The sequence below is a fragment of the Gopherus flavomarginatus genome, chromosome 13, assembly GCF_025201925.1.
Source record: "Gopherus flavomarginatus isolate rGopFla2 chromosome 13, rGopFla2.mat.asm, whole genome shotgun sequence".
Classification (NCBI taxonomy): domain Eukaryota; kingdom Metazoa; phylum Chordata; order Testudines; family Testudinidae; genus Gopherus; species Gopherus flavomarginatus.
Window position 1 is genome coordinate 15,326,646 of NC_066629.1, and position 19,507 is coordinate 15,346,152.

A 19,507-nucleotide genomic window follows, 5' to 3' on the forward strand; every position below is an offset into this window, starting at 1 on the left:
CTTAACTGCAGGAAATTAATGCACCTGTTATGAAAGGAGAGAGGAAAGTGGAGGGTTGGGCTGGAAGTATGTTTTAATACTCCTTCCCTGGACTACAGTGGCTATGACTCCAGAATCTGCTGATTTAGAGTCAAATACTCCCTTTTAAGCACCATAAGTGGCCAGAAATGTGCAGAGTCATTCTAAAAAAACATCTGGTGAGAAGCATCACAACGTTCAGTTCCCAGAAACTGCCAGTCTCAGAAATCTGCACCTTATTCTGGTGTCTAAATGGGAACAAAGCTGTTGAGAATTTGGTCCCAGCTGTAGGTGCTGAGTGCACCCTCCACTGCCCCAAAACATCTGGCTCTGAGCTCTTGTGAAAATTTGGCTCCTCAGCATGCAGGGACCAATGCATTCAGCACGGTCACCTATTGGATTGGCAAGAACATACTAGAAAGGACCCACCTATTCAATAACGACTCCTCAACTGGAGAGCACTGGGGAGCCCACAATATTGGGTATCTCTACACTGCACTCTTCTGATTTCCAATTACCTGAGTCCTAGGATAAGCCACAAAACTTTGTAGCCTGCAACAGACATTAGGAGGTGTCCAGACTAGCCTTTAATAAAGCATTAATTACTTTGAAGTAACTGGCAATCCTTTTAGCTGTAGCCAGCTAGCTAGCTAGCTAGCTATATATAAACACACACCCTTTCTTGCCAGTCTAGCAATGTTGATTAGGGGGGAGTGTGACATCTTTATATGGACAAAAATCGCTAGTGTAGAGAAAGTTATACTGGCATGAAAGTGCTTTTGCCAGGATACCTTATTTTGTTTGGAGAATCAATATAAACTATTTTGGCTTTTTTGCAAGTATGAGCTATGCCTGTATCAAAAGGATTTGCTGGTATAGCTATAGTGACAAATCTCTCTCTAGTTCAGACCTGAGGTAGGGGTAAAAAGACTTGTGTGGGAAGAGCAAGTAACTGCTCCCATCCTCCCCCATTAAACATTAAACAGGTAACTGTGGAATGTTGTTGTAACCCATAAGCGTGCAGGATTTTTGGTTTTTACAGGTCCTGCTCTGTGCCAATCCACAAAGGACATGAGTCATTACAGACCTCATCCCCAGAGCTGTGGTGGCTTAGTTCAACGTTTTTAGCTCCGGACATCCCTGAGTCAGTCCCTGGTGTATTGGCCAAGCTGTTTCCCGTCACATTACATCCCCTGAGAATACTTGGTGTTCTAACCACAGAGCCCAGTTGCCTAGGGCTGGCTAGGGCCTAGCTGATCTGGCAGGGTCCCTTGTCAATCAGGAGGTAGACAGACTAGCATATTTGTGGCTAAAAACAGCAGTGTGGATGTTGTGACTGAGGCTGGAGCTTGGGCTCTCACATCTATAGGAGTCAGGTGGGATTGGGAGCCTGAGTTCCAGCCCGAGCTGAACCATCCACACTGCTGTTTTTAGCACACTAGCCACTAGCATGAGGCTTGCTCCCAGCTATGGTGCACATGTGCCCAAAGGGACCCACAGTGCCTGTGTTCTGCCTTTCCTTTCTTTGCACCTCTGCTGTGCCTCTGGCAGGTCTGCTCTTCACTCCCCTTACCTCCTGCTCGGAGACAGCCTCTCACTGCTCAGCTCACTATTTCAAAGGGAGGAAGGATCCCGTATTGTTGCTCTTTCCCCGGGGACTGAATGTCTGTTTCCATCAACACTGGGTAGTCTGGCTTGACTTTCCTAACACCTCTCCAGGAGTCTGATTGGCATGTGCTAGACAGCGAGGGCGGCAGAGACGAGCTTTGTAATGATTTTCATTTCTATTCCAAATTCTGCTGCACTACCCACCCCCCCAAGAGGCAGAAACAAGGGCTGCCTCTGAATGTTCCCAGGTAGGCGAGTTTCATTCACAGCCTTTGCTTACGCTGGTACCTGCTGCCAGTGGCTTTGATTTCTCAGCGCTCCTTGTCAGAGGGAAGGAAGATACAGTGATTGATCTGCTGCTACCAGCTTTGGAGCCAGCAAGAGAGAACACCCAGAGGTTCTGAGTGTTAGTTGGAGTCCCTGGGGGCAAAGTTAAAAATGATTCTTCTCTCTGCTCGTTTGAAGCCCCCCCATCGCTTTTGTTTCACTTATGTAATCCAAGCTGTGGTAGGGTTGGGGAGAAAACACTCTGGGACTGGGTAACAATGAAACCTGTTTCTCCAGCTAATCTGCTCACTTCAGCTGTTTAACTCTCCCAGAAGAAAACCACAGCTCAACCAGGCGGGCAGCCTGTTGCCTTTCTTAGGCCTTGGGATCAGTATAGAGGTAACCCCAGACTGCCGCAAACATGCCGCCACACACAGACCTGGCTGAAGTAGGGTGACTAGATGTCCTGATTTTATAGGGACAGTCCTGATTTTTGGGTCTTTTTCTTATGTAGACTCCTATTGCCCCCCACCCCCTGTCCTGATTTTTCACATTTCCTGTCTGGTCACCCTAGGCTGAAGGGAGTCACTTAGCATGCCAGTTTGTGACACTGACAGGGAGACCGCAAGTAAAGGGCTATGGAGATCGAGACAGGGATGTGTGCCAACCACACAGTCTTAATCTAGACCAGGCTTGCTGTGGGGGATCACGGGAAGGACGTGGGACCCTTTTGTCTCTGTGGTGCTAGGAGGAGGGGTAATAGGTAATGCAGTCCTACCCTGCTACCTCCCGAGTGGCTTTGTAATTTGGAGTTTGCAAGGACTGGTGTTGACTCACAATGAGCTGGTCAAAAACATGCCAGGCAAGCAGCTCACAGAAGGCCCAAGAAAAAACAGCTGCAAAGCTGCCTGCCCTAGCAACCTGAATCATTAACATTCGGTGGTAGGTGGGGGAGGGATTGAAGTGTATTTGGCCACACTGGCCAGGCAAAGAGCAGCCTGAAAGACTGCAGAAAGATTAGGCAGGCTAGTTCCTTGTTTCCCCTCCTCCATGAGGAACCAGAGCTACTTTGCACTGGTACTCTGGGAAGGATCCATAATTAATTGATTTTATTGTGCAGAAAACATTTGCTGCAGACTTCATCCTTGAAAGACCAGAGTAGATAATGTAACTGATTCCAGCCAAAATCATGGATAGTACGGTGTAATGGCGAGAGCAGGAAGCCTGGGAGTCAGGACACCTGGGTTCTGTTCCTAGTGTGGTCCCTGACTTACTTGCTCACCTGGGCCTAGCTGCTCAACACTGGCTTTAAGTCACACATGTTTAATGCTCTGCTATCAATATATGTGGCATAATTTCTCAGCACCTCATACAAGTCTGTTTGTAAAGGGAAGTGGGGCTGCCTCGTTCTTTGGTTATCGCTAGAAGAGAACGTTTTACTGAGGTTTATTGTATGTATGTGGGCGTATATGGGAGAAGACAAAAGCAGCATGTGACACTTTAGTTACATCACTTCATAATAACAACTGGCTTCTATCGAGTGCTTTTCATCAGTAGATAGCAAAGTGTTTCATCCCTATTTTACAAGTGGGGAAACTGAGGCATGGGGCGGGGCAGTGACTTGCTCAAGGTTCTCCTAGCAGGCCTGTTGCAAGGCCTGGAACAGAACCTCCATTTCTGGAGTCACGGTCCAGGGCTCCGTCCACTGCATCAGTGCACAACCCTCTCACAGAAGAGAGGGGGAAAGAAACTCCGAGAACCCATTGCTGAAATATTGGCAGAACATCCTTGCGAGGAATGGAGCGCCTCGTGACTGTGCTGCTCCTGAGGGCTGCTTAGAAATAGCATTTTCTCTTTGGAATTTTCACAATCTAATTTTTTTCTTTGAAAGCTTTTGCTGATACTTTTTAATGAATAGTTTCCATTTCAAATGAAGAATTTTTGAAGTTTTGGAAGCCATGTGGGGAGATGGAGACAACAAGGGGTTGGGGAAACTATCTCAGCACTTTTTGTATTGAATCAATATACAATTGTTTTTGTTTTGATGAAAAATTTCCAACAGTAAAATGTTCAAAAAAGAAAAAATAAATCTTGCAGACCGAAAGTCTTTAAACTGACAATTTCTCAGGTGCAGTGCAGTTCAGCTAGATCTGTTTAACTGTCTCAATGAGTTTTAGCATAAATATTTTATGCCTGGAGCAAAATGAAACTGCAGGGCACGCATAGTATGGGTGAGTACATGTGTTCTCGGTAATTGTATGCAAATTTAACGCTCTGTTCCCCTCTAGTGGTTGCTAAACATAAGAGGTTTAAGTCTAAGGTTTCCAGTTAAAGGAGTTAGGGTCAGCTTTTTAAAGGTATTTAGGCATCTAACTCTCAGTGAAATCAAAGGGAGTTAGACACCTAAATATCTTTTAAAAGCTGGCCCTAAGTCCTTTCTGCCATTTGAGGAATGGTAATGTAGCTAGGTTCAAATTCCAGAGTCCGTTACGTAGTCAGGTTTTGTCTGTTAAATACTGTGGAACTGCAGACTAACTGGAAGTTCTGGTAGACTTGAGCATTTCACATCCATGTCCAAGAGTAAATTACCATAGCAGCTGGGGGGCTGTAATGTAGAATTACCCAGCTCTGGCATATGGCTTACTCTGAGCATTGTACTGTCAGGACTGGCTCTGAAATCTGGGTCCTGAGCACATTTTGTCTCTGTGGCTTGCAGTGTGAACTTGGGGAACTGATTTGTCCACCTGTAGAATGGCTATAATACCTACTCTTGGGGCTGTTACGAGGTTTCGTCAGTAAGATGCCGGTGTAGCGCTTTGAAATTTGATGTGGTAGGCGTGCTCTTATAAATTATAAAGGCAAGCATTATTGTTAGAGATGCACGTTCGGCATCAGCAACTCATAAGAGGAGCTGCTTCTAGAATGCATGGAAGCCAGGCCCACTGAGAGAAATTTGGGGCCCTGATACATCATGTTTGCTGGGACCCCACCTCTTCCAAATTTATTTACAGACACTGTGAGCCCACCTCCACCACCCCGCCCCCCCCTTCAAGCTCTGGGCCCCTAGTACAATTGTCCACCCCACTTTTTCCTCCTATCGTTCCTGGACACAATACAGAGAGAGCTCAACACTGTGTAAAAGCAAGGTTGCATCAACTGAGCAGGCTTTCATGTGCATCTCCTCTGTCTGGTTGGCAGTTGTGAGATTTTTCAAGGGCTTTGGGCTCCAGATGAATGCAGGGTACTCTAATTATGTGCTCTCATTATTCTCATGTTAGCTGTAATTAAATAGGGGCCACTGACTCTTGGTCAGGGGACTCTCCCATTTGAGCCAAAGGTTACCCAGAGAAGTCTCTGGACTTTTGAACATATATAAATCACATAGCTGTTTCCAAACCTGCCTGGCCCCTTCGGTATAAACTGTGCCTTAAAGGAGCTCTCTTATGCCGTGGCTGCTTAATTTTGACAGGAACTCTTCTATCTATCTGTGATAGACTTTGGCGTACACAGCAGCTAACAGGGAAGGTCTTGGAGAGGAGGAAAGTGGAAGAGGTGTCAGTGGAAATGGAAGAAGTAGATTGGAAGGATGATTCAGTGGCGAAGACAGTTGCCTAGGACTTGGGGGACATGGGTTTGAGTCCCTGTGTGACCTTGGCCAAGCTGCTTGGTGTGTGTCCCATCTGTACGACGAGATAATAGCACTGCCAGACCTTACGGAGGGGTTGCGAGAGTAAATCTGCTGAAGATCAATATGCTTAGGTACTCTGCTAATGGGGGGGCCATAAGTGTTTGTTTAAGATAGCTACATCTCAGTGCTACTCTAATAAAACTTAACAGCTCCTAGGACAACCAGTCTCTGCGACTGAGACCACAATAGAGCTGGAGAAACATCACTCTTGTTCTGACCCTCAGCTCTTATGCAGGAGCAGTAAATCCTTCCCCCACCCCAGGGCCAAACTCTCTTTGGCACAGTGAGACTCTTCAAACCTGCCAGTTGAGTTTTAGCTGCACGGTTCCAATTACTTTCCACGCAGCCTAGCTACCAGGACACGCTCATCTCTCCTGTGGTGCCCTGACGAGTCAGTCTAGGGGACACGTAAGCAGGCTGGCTGCGTTGTCAGCTCCAGCCCTATGAAAGTGGATTCCCCTGGGACGAGGGTGCAACTCCATGCTTGCAGCTGACAATGGCAGAAAGTGGATTACCCCAGTGATGGGGCATGTTACAGAAGCGCCGGCATGGAGACAATTTTTGGAACTTTAGTTACACTTACCAGTTTGGGAGTGTGGCTCTTGTAACTGCATATGATTAAAAAGAGAAGCGCCGGGGAAAAGTAAAGCACGGGAGTGGAGAGCTGAGTGAGAATGTAGAGAACTCGGCCTCCCTGGAAACTTAAGAACTTTATTTGCTAGTCCTCGTGACTCCCAGCCAGATTCGTCACGTCTCATGCATCGGTGACGTTTCCCGGACTTTGTGTTGAGGGTGGCTCAGAGCTGACCACTTCACTGACCTTGATTTTAATTGCAAATAGATGCTATGTTCTGGAGAATCATTTCACCAAGGTGCTGTATGAACCTGAGGAACTTTCACTGTTCTGCCACATCATTAACATGCAGGCAGGAGGCACTCGCAGAACAGTGCATGCTGCTTTGCTCTGTTACAGAGGCATTGCAAATGGCTTCTCGCCAGCTATTTTACATCGGCTCTTACCAGCAGTGGATTGGCTGGGTGGCCACCACACTGGAGGCTTTCGGAGCTTTTGTTTTCCTGAAGCCCTAGATGATCGAAACGCTCCCTTCTAGTTCTGAGCTCCCGTATATCATAGCCCATAGAATCTCACCCCATGATCCCTGCATCACACCTACAACTTGTAGTTGAGCTAGAGCATATCTTTTAGGAAGACGTCGATCTTGATTTAGAGACTAAGTGAGGACGAATCCCCCGCGTCTCTAGGTAAAATGTCCCACTGGTTAATTACCCTCGCTGTCTTGGGGAAAAAAATTGTGCCTTTATTTCTAGTCTGAATTTGTCTAACTTCAACTTCCAGCCATTGGATCCCGTTCTGCCTTTGTCTGTGACATTAAAGAAACCTCCACCCGTGTGGATAACTGTAGAACGTGATCAGATCACCTCCTGACCTTCTCTAGAACAAAGTCAAAAGATTTAACTTCTTTAGTAAGGCAGGTGTTCCAGACTGATTGTTGTTGCTGTCTTCTGATCCCTTTCCATATTTTCAGCATCCTTTTTATTAAGGATGCCCGTCGAAAGGGGACAGGGTATTCCAGAAATGGTCTCGCTAATGAAGTATACGGAGACGATACCTACTTCCCCGGAGTCTTGCAAGCCAATCCTTGTGCTTCGATTTTGTTTCTGTTCAGGGAAGATGCTGTGTGTCACTGCCAGAAGAGGATAAATACAATGTAAACAGATACCGCACACTTTCTCTGTGACACCTTATCCCATGGAAAGCAGTTGTTTATTACTGAATATATCTTAGTTTCTTCATGGCACCAATTTAGACATGCCCCTTCCACCCCCAAACCCTCATTTGTCCTACTGGAATCAGAATATTTATAAGGGCTGATGGTCGAATTTGTGCAGTGAGTGCACTGAGGCTGGAGTAATGCTGAAACAGCCTCCAAATCTGCCACCTGTGCATTGAACTTTATCAACCTTAGGTATAAATATGGACTTTATTCTTCCACTTTTACTCACGGTGAATAATCCCATTGACTGGGACTTACCATATGAGTACGTGGTACTCAGCACAAGGACAGGTGCCAAAATCAGACCCCTAAATAACTCCCTGTGGTACAGCCTCAGCAAGCAGACCAGTGACTGGTTGACACTTACTCTGGGTCCACCAGGCTGTTGTTCCTGCTTGGCAGGTGAGCATTGATGGCATGCTGCCAATCCCAACTAGCACATCTGTGATGGCTGCCATCTTGCCCCCCATCCTGGAGATTGAATCGGGAACCTCCAGAGCTGAAAGCACGATCGCCAACAGCTTAAGAGCCACGCCGCTGGAGTTGTATGTCTCATCAATTCTGTGGCTTGGCGCAGAGGGGAACCTGTAACGCACGCTGCCCAATGGGTGGCACGTTGCATAGGGAACCCTTAGCCAGCAAGCAGCGGGGTCCAAGTCCTTGGGGAAGCCCGTGTTGTGGGGAAGGCTGGCTAGGTATGGGGATGTGTATGTACCAGGAAGAGAGACGTATCTAATAGGTGAGAGCAGGAAAGAAGTGAAGAGTAAAAGAAGCTAGTGTGTAAGTGTTTCCCTAAAGCACAAGTGCCTCTTGCATAGCTAGGAAAGACCTTCCTTTATTTGCAGTGTCCATTTCCATACAGAGAACTGCTGGAATTGTTCCAGGGATGCTGCCCACTTGCTGCATCTTCGGACGTCTCCCACGCACATCAATCTGAATCATGAGCCACGTCTTCGGCTGGCAGGAGATGGTGCAGCTGCATTGTGTTCAGTGGAGCTAGGTAGACTTACAGCCAGCAGAGAATCTGGCCCTGGGTGTTGGCGGATGGCTGTGTTTTAAAACCAAACTGCCAGATCGTTGACACACATTCCTGCCTCGCTGATTTCCACTTATACCTCAGGAAGGCTAATAGCAGCTCCTCCTAGCAGCACTCCCCCGTGGCATCTATCAGTCAGGCATACAGCTGCTGCTGGCATCCGGGCACTCGGAGCTCTCCTCCCAGAGTGCCGCAGATTCTTGAAGCATTTAACGGCCCAGAACACAACCACTAGTCTCAACTGTGCCGGGGCCAAGCACCTTCTCCCCTACCTGGAGCCAACCGGAATGCCAAGGGCGAGAGTCACAATGACCCTTAGGCCTCGTGACTCTCAGCATCACTGCTAACTTTGAGGTGCCTAAAAAGTCACACAGCCTGAGGTCAGTGCTTGGGCTCCCTGTACAGTGACGGGGAGAGGCAGGTGCCTGAGACAGCAATTCACAAAAGCCAGCATGCGAGGCAGCTCCTCACCTCAAGTAGCTAATGGCAGATTCCCAGCTCAGGGCTGTCCTCTCTGGGAGATAGGAACCTGAATCCAGGCTGCAGGGAGGTGCCTTCCTCTGCTTGGGATTCTTTGCTGCAAACCCTCTCTGGGCATTAGGTGTGTCCGCCATTTGTGGCAGGGGAGGAGCTGTGACCCACCTTGTAACTTTTAGCCCAGTGGTCATAACACTCGCCTGGGATATGGGGAAACACCCACCAGTTCAAGCCTGTCCCCCATGTGATGGGGAGAAGGAATTTGAACTGCGCTCTGCCGTCTTTCAAATGAGTGCCCTAAACACCAGGCTACGAGACAGTCTGATGTGGGGATCCCTCCATCTTTCCTGTTGAAGCTGCTCCATTGTGGATTGTTTAAAAAAAGGGCCATTGGCACAGGGTGACTGGAGCCAGGATCTCCCACTTGCCAGACAAGTGCTCTAACCCCTGGGCAGCACCCCCTGCTCTGGCCATTTTGGGTAATCTGGTCTATAGGGGCCGATCTGGTAGGCAAGGCCTGAACATGCTTACCGGATTGGGCCCTGCAGGTGAGTTAGGCAGAGGATCATCTCTCTTACCCTGGTTCATGCATCGCTCTGGGACTTAAGAATCCTGATGCCTGGTGTGAGGCTGCAGCGCATGTGCCAAGAGGCAGGACCATAGGCACCTGAGCAAAAGTGAAGGCGCTGAGTGATTTTTAGGTGCCCACAGGTTCAGCAGCAGCTGATCGGGGTGGATTATCAATCTACATGCCAACTGATTCTTGGATTTAGATGCTGAAGTCTGTCAATTCTGCCCAGAGAGCCTCCTAGAAGATGCCGAGTGTCCTACGGCTAAAAGCGTCAACCGTGCAGCAAACTTATGCTTTTCATTGCTTTCTGTAAACCAAACCCCGACCAGATTTAGACAGACAGATGCCGCACAGTGGTTGAGGAAAGAAGGATGTTCTCGTGACTATGGCATAAGCCTGGGAGTTGGGAGATCTGAATAGGACACAGTTTTAACAGTGGGGGCGGTTATCTTTTGGTAATTGGTTCCAATAGGTAAGGTAAATTCTCAGTCCCCTGACTTCGGTGAGACTAGTTGCAAGCTTAAGGTTAGGCGCATGAGTCAGTAGTTCACTGAATCACAGCCTGAATCAGGATTGCACATCTTTCAAAACAAGATGCGCTAGTTCAGACACAAGTTGTTGGGCTCAGCCCAGGGGACGTGGGGAAGGTCAGCTTAGACTACAGGTAGAAGTTTCCAAAAGTGTTGAAGTCCCTTTGAAAATGGGATTTAGGCTCTTAAGTTAAGTTGCTTAGAACCAAATTTGCAAAGGGATTTAGGTGCCTAAAGATGCAGATCGGTGACTAGTGGGACTTTCAATTAGCCTAAGCACATTATGCATTTTGGAAAACAAATAGGCACCTCTCTGCATCTTCAGGCACCCAAGTCCCTTTGCACGCCTGTCCCTGAGGCACTTTTGAAAATTCTACCCTCAGTGATCACAACAGTCCCTTCTGATCTTAAAATGTACAAAATGGGGGTCCAATTCCCAGCATTCTCACATATTTCCTGCGGGACCTTTGGCAAGTCACTTAAGCTCCCTTTTGTTTCTTCATCTGTGAAATGGGGAAAAGGATACTTCCTTACCTCTCAAGAGCATTGAGAGGAATAAATTATTTAATGTTTGCGAGGGACCTGGACGCTACAGCGACGAGGGCTTCGTAGTAAGTAGCTAGATCTAGCGAGGCAGCGTGATCCCAACACGGATTGCACAGTTGCCACTGTTTTATAGATAATATAAAATCTGTATTTATCTTTAATTACCAGTATATCTCTGAAAATGTGTCATAACAGAGCAACTGACTTTATAGTGGTGGCCACTGTGTGTTTAAATGGTAGTTTTGTTATTTTAAATCTCTTCTAATGGTCTAACAGCGAGGAGAGCTGTGTCTCGCATGTGATTAATCCTTAATCGTGCTCTTTAATATTCAGCTGATGCACTACTGCCTCTTATTTAAGAGCTAGATTTAACAGAAGTGCTAGTGGGTACGTTAGCATGGAAATGAAAAGCTGATGCTAGCCTCCCAACGAAGACCGAGGTTTAATTTAAACGGAGGCATGGCTGACGCAGGAGGGCACTAAAAGATATAGCAGACCCATGCTTTGCAGATTGGTTCCTTTCTTCTCTAGCTGGGTTCTTATACCGCATTTCATTGCTGTAGGTTCGATCGCCTTCCAGTCAAGCAGTAAGTGACACAATTAGCACTTGTTGCACGTGATTCACTTTCTCATTTGTTTGATTCACACAAACGCACCCTGCCAAATGGACAATTCTATGAGGCAGTGGGTTTTGTTAATTTTAGGTTTGCTGTGCTGTATATTCGTTATTGAAATTGAAGACACGAACTTTACACTTGCAATGCAAAGTGGTGATGCTGGAGGTGATTCTGAGTTCCTGGGGAAATTGGTCGCACAGCCTTGGACCGGCCCCGAGAGAAAGGCCTGTCTCTTGAACAGGCCAGTTTTATCCTCGTAGCGGGCAATTCCGCTGTGCCTGAGGAGCAGAGTTCTCCTCCTGGAGTGTAAGGCGACCTTTGAGGTATCCAGATCCCAGAATATTGAGGGGCTTAAATAAGGATGAAGATCTTGAAGTGTGTAAAGCCAGCAGAGGACAGGTTTGATGTGCTCATGGTAGTCTCTGTTCCTGAATCAAGACACCGTTTCAGAGATCAGCTAAAATGCTGGTACCTTGCTGCTACAGACAAATGGTGTGTGTGTGGTGGGGGTGGGGCCTTGTGTGTGAAATAATTATCATTGTACGGGTTTCAGAAAGCAGAGAGGCTTTTGTTTATAGACTTCAAGGTTAGAAGGATCGTGTCTGACCTCCTGCACATCACCCATGTGCTTGAAAATCTTAGTGAAATCACAAATTTTATTTTAATTTTCAGTTTCTCTTTTTGCATTTTGCCACTGAAACGGGAGAGAGGGAATAGGAAACGAAAGTAAAAATCAAACCATGGAATGTAAGAATGGCCATAAATGGGTCAAACCATCTAGCCCGGTATCCATCTTCTGAGTGGCTGGTGCCAGGTGCTTCAGAGGGAAGGAACCAAACAGAGCAGTCACAGAGTGATCCATCCCGTCATCCACTCCCAGCTGCTGGAAATTTGTTTTTTTTCCAGGGGTTTGTTGATAGGGAAATTAATATAGAAAAGAAGAACCAGATAAGTTCATGGAGGATAGGTCCATCGATGGCCAAGATCGTCAGGGATGCAATCCCATGGTCTGGGTGACCTTAAACAAAGCCCTGGCTGGGATGATGTAGTTGGTGTCGGCCCTGCTTTGAGCAGGGGATTGGACTAGATGACTTCCCGAGGTCTCTTTCGACCCTAATATTCTATTATTCTAACCGCTACAAGCTGAGAGTGGACAATAGGGGATGGAACACCGTGATTACCCTGTTCAGTTCATTCCCCCTGAAGCATCTGGCACCAGTCAGTCAGAAGACCAGGCGCTGGGCTAGATGGACCATTGGTCTGATCCAGTTTTCACCATTATTATGTTCTGAATTTCTCTCAAAATGAATTCCTCAAGATTTTTCATTTTCCAAAAAAGACCGTTTTGTGCTGGGGGAGAAACTTCTCATTTGAGAAAAGCTCAGGTCAGCCCCTTCCTCCTCTAACTGCCCCATAGGCTAGGAATCAGGGCTAGGTTGCACTGTAGCGCTCCTACTGTGTGCTAAGTAACTGTTCCCTCTGCCGAGCACTAACAGTGAAACCACTGTACGGCCTTTGTATACTTGCAGTTTCCCTACTTGCAAATTGTGCTGTGCCAAATTGTGCCAAGATCTATTACTCACTGGTGTTTGGATGGGATCATCCTTGAGTATTCTCTGTCAGCCTCTCGCTCTCCAAGATCAGGTTGTCACCCTAATTTAGAAGGATCTGTGTTCTGCGCCCCATGCGAATAAGATTAGGGATGGGAAGGGAGAATGGTTGGCAGACAAAGGGTCAGAGAGTGGGAGAGAATCGCTGGTATTAAAAGAAAGGGAAACCCTCTTGGGGAAGACAACAAAATGGAATGGACTCTGAAGGAAACACCGATGCTAAAAAAGACTGAAAGATGTTGTACTACTTAGAGAGGCAAACATGTCTGTGTGTTGGGAGGGAGATCGGGCAGACCTCTTGCGATCCCCAAGAGCGAGCCCTGATCTCTGTGTGTGTGTTCCTGTCTGAAAATCTGGCCCCGTCTGGCTTTTCATCTTGTGTTTGAATACACGATCAAAGTGCAAGGAAAGACAAATCCTAAACGTTTCCTCCTCATTAGGGAGACAGCCTGGCCTAGCGGATAGTGCACGGGACTGAGAATTAAGATGCCTGGGTTCTGTTCCTGGTGCTGTCACAATGACTTTGCGGGAGTCACTTCTCTGTGCCCTGCTTTCCCTCCCACCCTTTGTCTGTTTAACTAACTCTTTGGCGTCCGCCTAGGGGGGAGCGCTGCACCCAGCACAATAGGATGCCATCGTGATTGTCTGTGCAGTCCTGCAGTACATAGATCCCGCTGCTACCTAGAAAATGGGGCTTCTCGATAGCCCTGCCATACAGCGAGGGAAGCAGTGGCAGCTGCTCCAGCCCTTTTTCTTTCCGGATGCTGCACAGCATCCCTGTGGTTTCTCTTTGGATGATTGCCAAGTGTCCGCTTCTCCCTGGAGACCCAGAGCCCTGGAAAGCATGAAATGTTCATGCTTTTGGAATCGTGCATAAAACTCCAGCGCTTGCCGGAATCTAATATTCTTCTCCAGCTTCTCAGAACTTTGCAAGCGGATGCATAGATTTCTGCTCAACCCCCACTCTTCCGCAAACCCAACACCAAGCACTGTAATCAATCATTGTCGGGGTCAGCAGTTGCGTTGCAGCAGGACGTCACGTGTCTCTGTCCACCCTTTTGCCTTTGATACTTGAAAGGGGCCTTGCTGGCCAGGGCATGACACCAAAGTTTTTCTCCTCTCCGGTAAGGAGGTCCCCATCTAATGTCTTCCTGCTTCACGAATAGATGTAATTAGGCCCTGAAAGGATGCTGGGCTGTTGGGGGACTGGGGGGGGATGATATCTTTTTCTCTTTCTTTAATGCTCCTATTGTCTCAGGGGGCGGAGAGGTTCTCAAACAAAGTAGTTGTGCTCATAACTGAAAATGCAGTGCTGCTATCGGGGGGTGTCCTGGAGCAGAGGCGAGAAGCGGATCTGTAGAGAAAGAAGCACAGCGGTAGCCGATATAAACTCTTTAGGATGAGGGACAGGTGCAGCATCCATTCTGAAAAGCCTGGCCGAAGCTAGCAATGAGCAAGGAGAAGTGAGATGGTCTCTGGAGAGACCGATAGGCAGATGCTATGAAATAATGCTTGGCAGTAGAGAGAAGCTCAAGGTGCAGTGTTCAAATCCAGATCCCAATTCCAAGGCTATCTGTATCTGGAGTATAGCTCAGTCCAGGGTGGAGATGAGGGACCAGCGGCGGACATCTGGACTTGAATCTGAACTTTGCTCGAGTCGAGCTGCTCCTGCCAGGTGTAGGCTGGGGTTACTCCGCGGCTGGCAGATGGATGGGTGAAGAGATGTTGTATGTAGCTCAATTGCTGTTATGCATAGCAGAGAAACAAGTAACTTGGCTAAGGGATACCGGTCACCAGAAAACACCTCAGAGTTGTGCTCTGAGGCCCAATTCAGTTCACAGTGTGCGCTTGACTTGGCTACATCAGCAGCTGCCTCTCCGCTCCTGTGACACTGTGGCAGTTGCAATCAGCTGAGAGGCTGGCGCTAGCAGCCTGTTAAGTTTGAGAAAATGGGTCTGGGGGGCTAGCTGGCAGGATAGTCAGTGAATGGGGCCTTTGTCTCCAGAACTCACTCCACCCATTGGTTGGATTGAGCCAGAGTTTGTGAATTTCAGACTGCTGCTTTTACATAAGAATGGCCATACCGGGTCAGACCAAAGGTCCATCTAGCCCAGTATCCTGGCCAGTGGCCAATACCAGGTGCCCCAGAGGGAGTGAACCTAACAGGTAACGATCAAGCGATCTCTCTCCTGCCATCCATCTCCACCCTCTGACAAACAAAGTCTAGGGACACCATTCCTTATCCATAGTGGCTAATGGCCATTCATAGACTTAACCTTCATGAATTTATCCAGGTTTCTTTTAAACGCTGTTATAGTCCCAGCCTTCACAACCTCCTCGGGTAAGAAGATCCCCAGGTTGACTACCCGGCCTTCTGGAGAGAGGGGACAGTTTAGCCGTGCTCGGGTGGAAGGAGGAGTGACCAATTTTTGGCATGTATCAATCACTTTAAATGCCTCATATATGTTTCCCAGCGTCTCTGATGGCCACATTGTCTGAATCTAAATAAATAACTACCGTGGGTAGATAAGGAATAATAGAGAGCTATTGTGAAATAATGAATCCCTGACTAGATGCTGCTGGACAATAGCCAGATAAGCACACTGTGGATGGATGGGAAGATAAGGCTGGTTGGCGAAAGAACGAAGCGCTAGATTGTTAGAGTAACACTCTTTGGGTGCAGAGAGGCTAAAACTAGATGAGAATCCCTTAATTTCATCCCTCTGTGGTAAGCGTGCACCTGAATTGACCCTAGAAGGTGTGATACACATTGGCTTGAACGAATGCCCCGCTGACTAGCTCAGAGGAAAAGTCATAGACTATGAGGGTTGGAAGGGACCTCAGGAGGTCGTCTAGTCCAACCCTCAGCTCAAAGCAGGACCGACACCAACTAAATCATCCCAGCCGGGGCTTTGTCAAGCCTGACCATAGAAATTTTTAAGTAAGTCCATTAGGCAGAAGCCAACAACAAGCAGGATGAGGGAATGTGGAGAATCAATCAACCACATGGTTTTGCTTGTGGAGGGGCAGGTGAAATGTCCCCATAGCAGGCAATGGCTATATCTTGGTGCCTAAGGAAGAACTCCTAAAATAGGATCTCCTGGGTCATCAACTCTAGCCCCTGCTATCAATCACAGGCAACCCTGTCATATAATCATGTTCCTAAAAGCTAATGGAGCACATGCCCTATCAGTGCCACCTCCTGCCACTGTGCCAAATTGCACATCCCCCTGCTCTGACGGGTGCATTCCTCTCTGCGCAGCCTTTCTCTAGGGACAGAGAGGAAATGCTGGTTGGGAAGTTTTGGACAAGGCATTTTTTTCTTGTTGGACAGTGTCAGTTTGTCAAAATGGAATGGGAAAGTAAGAGTCCGTTCTGAAGAGTTCCTGTTTCAAAATGAGTTTGGATTTGTTTCCCCTCCAAAAGGGGCATTTCAACATTTTTCAAATTGAAAGTTCCATTTCTCATTCTGAAACAACTTTTTGGTCTAAAATGTAAGTTAATTTATCGCAAAAGACATAAACAAATAAACCCAAAGCTCAGAATTGAAAAGAAAATGTTCAATGGACCTGATCTGCATTTTTTGGTTCATGAAATGTCTTTGAAATTGTGTGTTCATCCTATTCTTGATAAATTGTATAATCAGTTGCTTGACCATGCTTTGGTTTGTTATGAAATATACTCAAGAGACCACATAACCGAAGTCAGACAGGTTTGTTGCTATGAGTCTAGGACAAAGGTTCGATACGATACCCGTCTCCACAAAGGTTTGTTACATTTCTTACGCAGAAGGTGCGCTCCCAAAGTGATGCCTCTAAAGCTATCTTTTTGTACCATACTTGTTTACAAGTACAATGTACTGTATATATTGTATGAAACTACATTTAAGCAATCAGCTTTTTATCTTGTCTGGTGTCTTTGTTCTGAAAACATGCACTCCAAATACCAAGGAGCCCGAAGGCATCTTCTGGGTTTGTACTATGGTAGAACAATCATGTCGCTTGTCCATTTCCTTTGGGACACTCCAGTACTGGCCTGTGAGACTAAGTCTGCCTGTTGCCATGGTAAAATACTCATATGTCTGGATCCTGACAGCTGTTTGTGCTATCAACTAGCAGATCAGGGAAAGAGGTAGGTAAGTAGAGTAAGTGGTCCGAACCTTGTCTGGTTTGTTTATGCGACAAAGTGTGTTGCTGAATGATTGATTGATCGGGAACCCTCACTTCATTAACATGGTGCAGTCATTAGGAAAGCCTGTGCTACAGTGTGCCCAACAGAGCAGATGTTGCTGGATGACATATCTGAAAGAGAACCTGAGCAGTGTGCAAAAGGGCTACAGGGTAATGTCGGTAACCTGAGGCTTGGTGGGTGGAGCCATGTCTGCAATCATCTGGTTGTAGGTGCTAGTGTGACAGTGGAAGGTGGGAATTGTCCTCCTTACAGGAACGGTTGAGACATCAGGAAATGCACACAGAGCAGAATGCTTCCAAGTAGCAGCACGACAAGCTCTACCGAACGGGAGGGAAAGGTCCAGTGTCTAGGATGCAGCTCGGTCACCGACAATGCTGCACGTGTATTGAAGATGAGAAGCACTTGTTTAGAGGAGAGTCCTAAGCCAAGCCCCAGCGGGTGCATGCTCAGTTGATGCACCTCCTAGCCAAAGACTTCAGTGCTTCAGATGTAAAGGCCACAGTTGTAGGACTGCGGAAGGTTGGTTGTTTAGTTTGGATAGGGAGGTCTCCAGGTGCTGGAGGAGCGATAACGGGACCCTCGGGTCTCAAGCCTTCTCTGCAGTGTGCCCTGTGTGAGCAAATGCGGAGGCATGGCTGTGAGCACTAAGCCTAACGAGACCCATCAGCCCCTACCCAGGGGGCAGGGCCAGCAGGACTATAAGGCCGAGGCTCCTAAGCGACCAGGGCTGGCAAACAGGGGAGTTTACAAGGGAGTTGACCAGGGGGACAAGGGGGCCAGGCCCTGCCCCAGGCAGCTACAACCTGCCCCTTGCCTCGACCAATCCAGCCTGCAGGCCACCACCACGAAGGACCATGGAGGGGCTGTGACTTTGCAGCACTTTGGTCTACGGGGCCCATCATCTAAGGGCCTGGATGATGGAGTGCTGGGTGGAGCTGAGAGCCAGGACCCCTGCTCCAAGTCAGCTGCAAAGCACCTGGGTTGCACTCAGCAGAGAGGCTACCAGAGGTCATCTGCCCTGGGAGGGCCCACTGACTACACCATCCTACAGGCTTCTCTCCGTAGTAGCTGCACTAGCTGAGGACACTCTCAGAAGGAAGATACAATGGATTGTGAGCTCTCATCTGTTGTGCCATGTTTGGTTTTCTTCCACAGGACAGATGCAACTATGTCCAAAGCACAAGCTGGTCTTCCTAGTCGGGGAGAGAGTTCAAGGACTGGAGAAACAAGTATCAGCCCTTCATTGCATAAGAGACAACAAAGACAGGCCCACAGAAGCATATCCTGACATCTGCCCAGGCTGCCCAGGCAGACAGTGAGGAAACTGAGCAGCATGTGACTTCCAAACGACAAGAGAGGAGCATCCGTGTCCCAGCCACACAAATACAGGTGAGCACCCACTTCCAGATTCTCTCCACATGTCCTAAGGCAGAGTCTCACCTACATAACACATCTGATGGAAGGGAGCAGAAGGAGACTCCACCAATTGGAAGGCAACAAGCTGCTGCAGCATCCTACAGATGGGAGTTCCATAACCACCACTCCCAAGAGGAGGCAGCAGGTGGTGGTGGTCAGAGAGTCCCTCCCAGGGGGACTGAGTCACCAATCTGCCATCCTCACCAGGAAAGCCAAGAACTGTGCTTTCAGTACAATCTCCCACAGCTGTCTGGCCAGCCAGTTTTAGTAGTATGGGCTACAAGGTGATAGAAAGCTAGGTCATGATGAATGGCTCCATGTCTAGTTGGCAGACAATCTCAAGCAGAGCCCCCCAAGGATCTGTTCTGGGTCCAGGTTCATTCAATAGTTTCATTACTGAGCCAGAGGAGAGCAGAGACTGCACCCTCAGTAACTTTCCAGATGACTCTAAACCAAGAAGGGCCCTACATACGCTGCAGGGTAGGGATAGGGTCCAGAGGGACCTAGACACATTAGAGGATTAGCCCAAAAGACATCCAATGAGGTTCAACAAGGATAAATGCAGAGTCCTGCATTTACTTATGACGCAGGAATCCCGTACACCACTACAGCCTAGGGACTAAGTGGCCAGGCAGCAGTTCTGCACAAAAGGACCTGGTAGTTAGAATGGACAAGAAACTGCATACTAGTCAGTGTGCCCTTGTTGCCACAAAGGCTAACAAACAGCATTTTGAGCCATCTAAGTAGAGGCATTGCCAGCAAATCAAGGGACATGATCATTCCCCCCCCTCTTCATTATTGCTGAGGCCTCACCTGGACTAGTGTGTCCAGTTTTGGGCCCCACACCACAAGAAGGATGTGGACAAATTGAAAAGAGTCCAGCAGTGGGCAACAAAAACAATTAGCAGCACAGAGTCCTGTGGCACCTTATAGACTAATTAACTAACTAACAAACAGACATTTTGGAGCATGACTAGGGGGCTGGAGCACATGACTAACTAACTGACTTACGAGGAGAGACCAAGGGAACTGGGCTTGTTTAGTCTGCAGAAGAGAAAACTGAGGGGGGATTTGATAGCTGCGTTCAACTATCTGAAAAGAGGATGGATCTAGACTGTTCTCAGTGGTGGCAGATG

General features: G+C 47.8%; 1 long non-coding RNA gene across 2 annotated transcripts in view; it reads left to right on the forward strand.

Annotated features, from left to right (window-relative positions):
* The window catches only part of LOC127033697 (uncharacterized), a 112,267-nt gene that overhangs the window by 29,204 nt on the left and 63,556 nt on the right, over positions 1–19,507 (forward strand). Inside the window, exon 3 of one of the 2 annotated variants that reach the window (XR_007769184.1) lies at positions 18,111–18,344. The exons of the other annotated variant lie outside the window; for it this stretch is intronic. This is a non-coding gene — a long non-coding RNA (uncharacterized LOC127033697). The remainder of the gene's footprint in view (positions 1–18,110; positions 18,345–19,507) is intronic. 2 annotated transcript variants of the gene reach the window in all.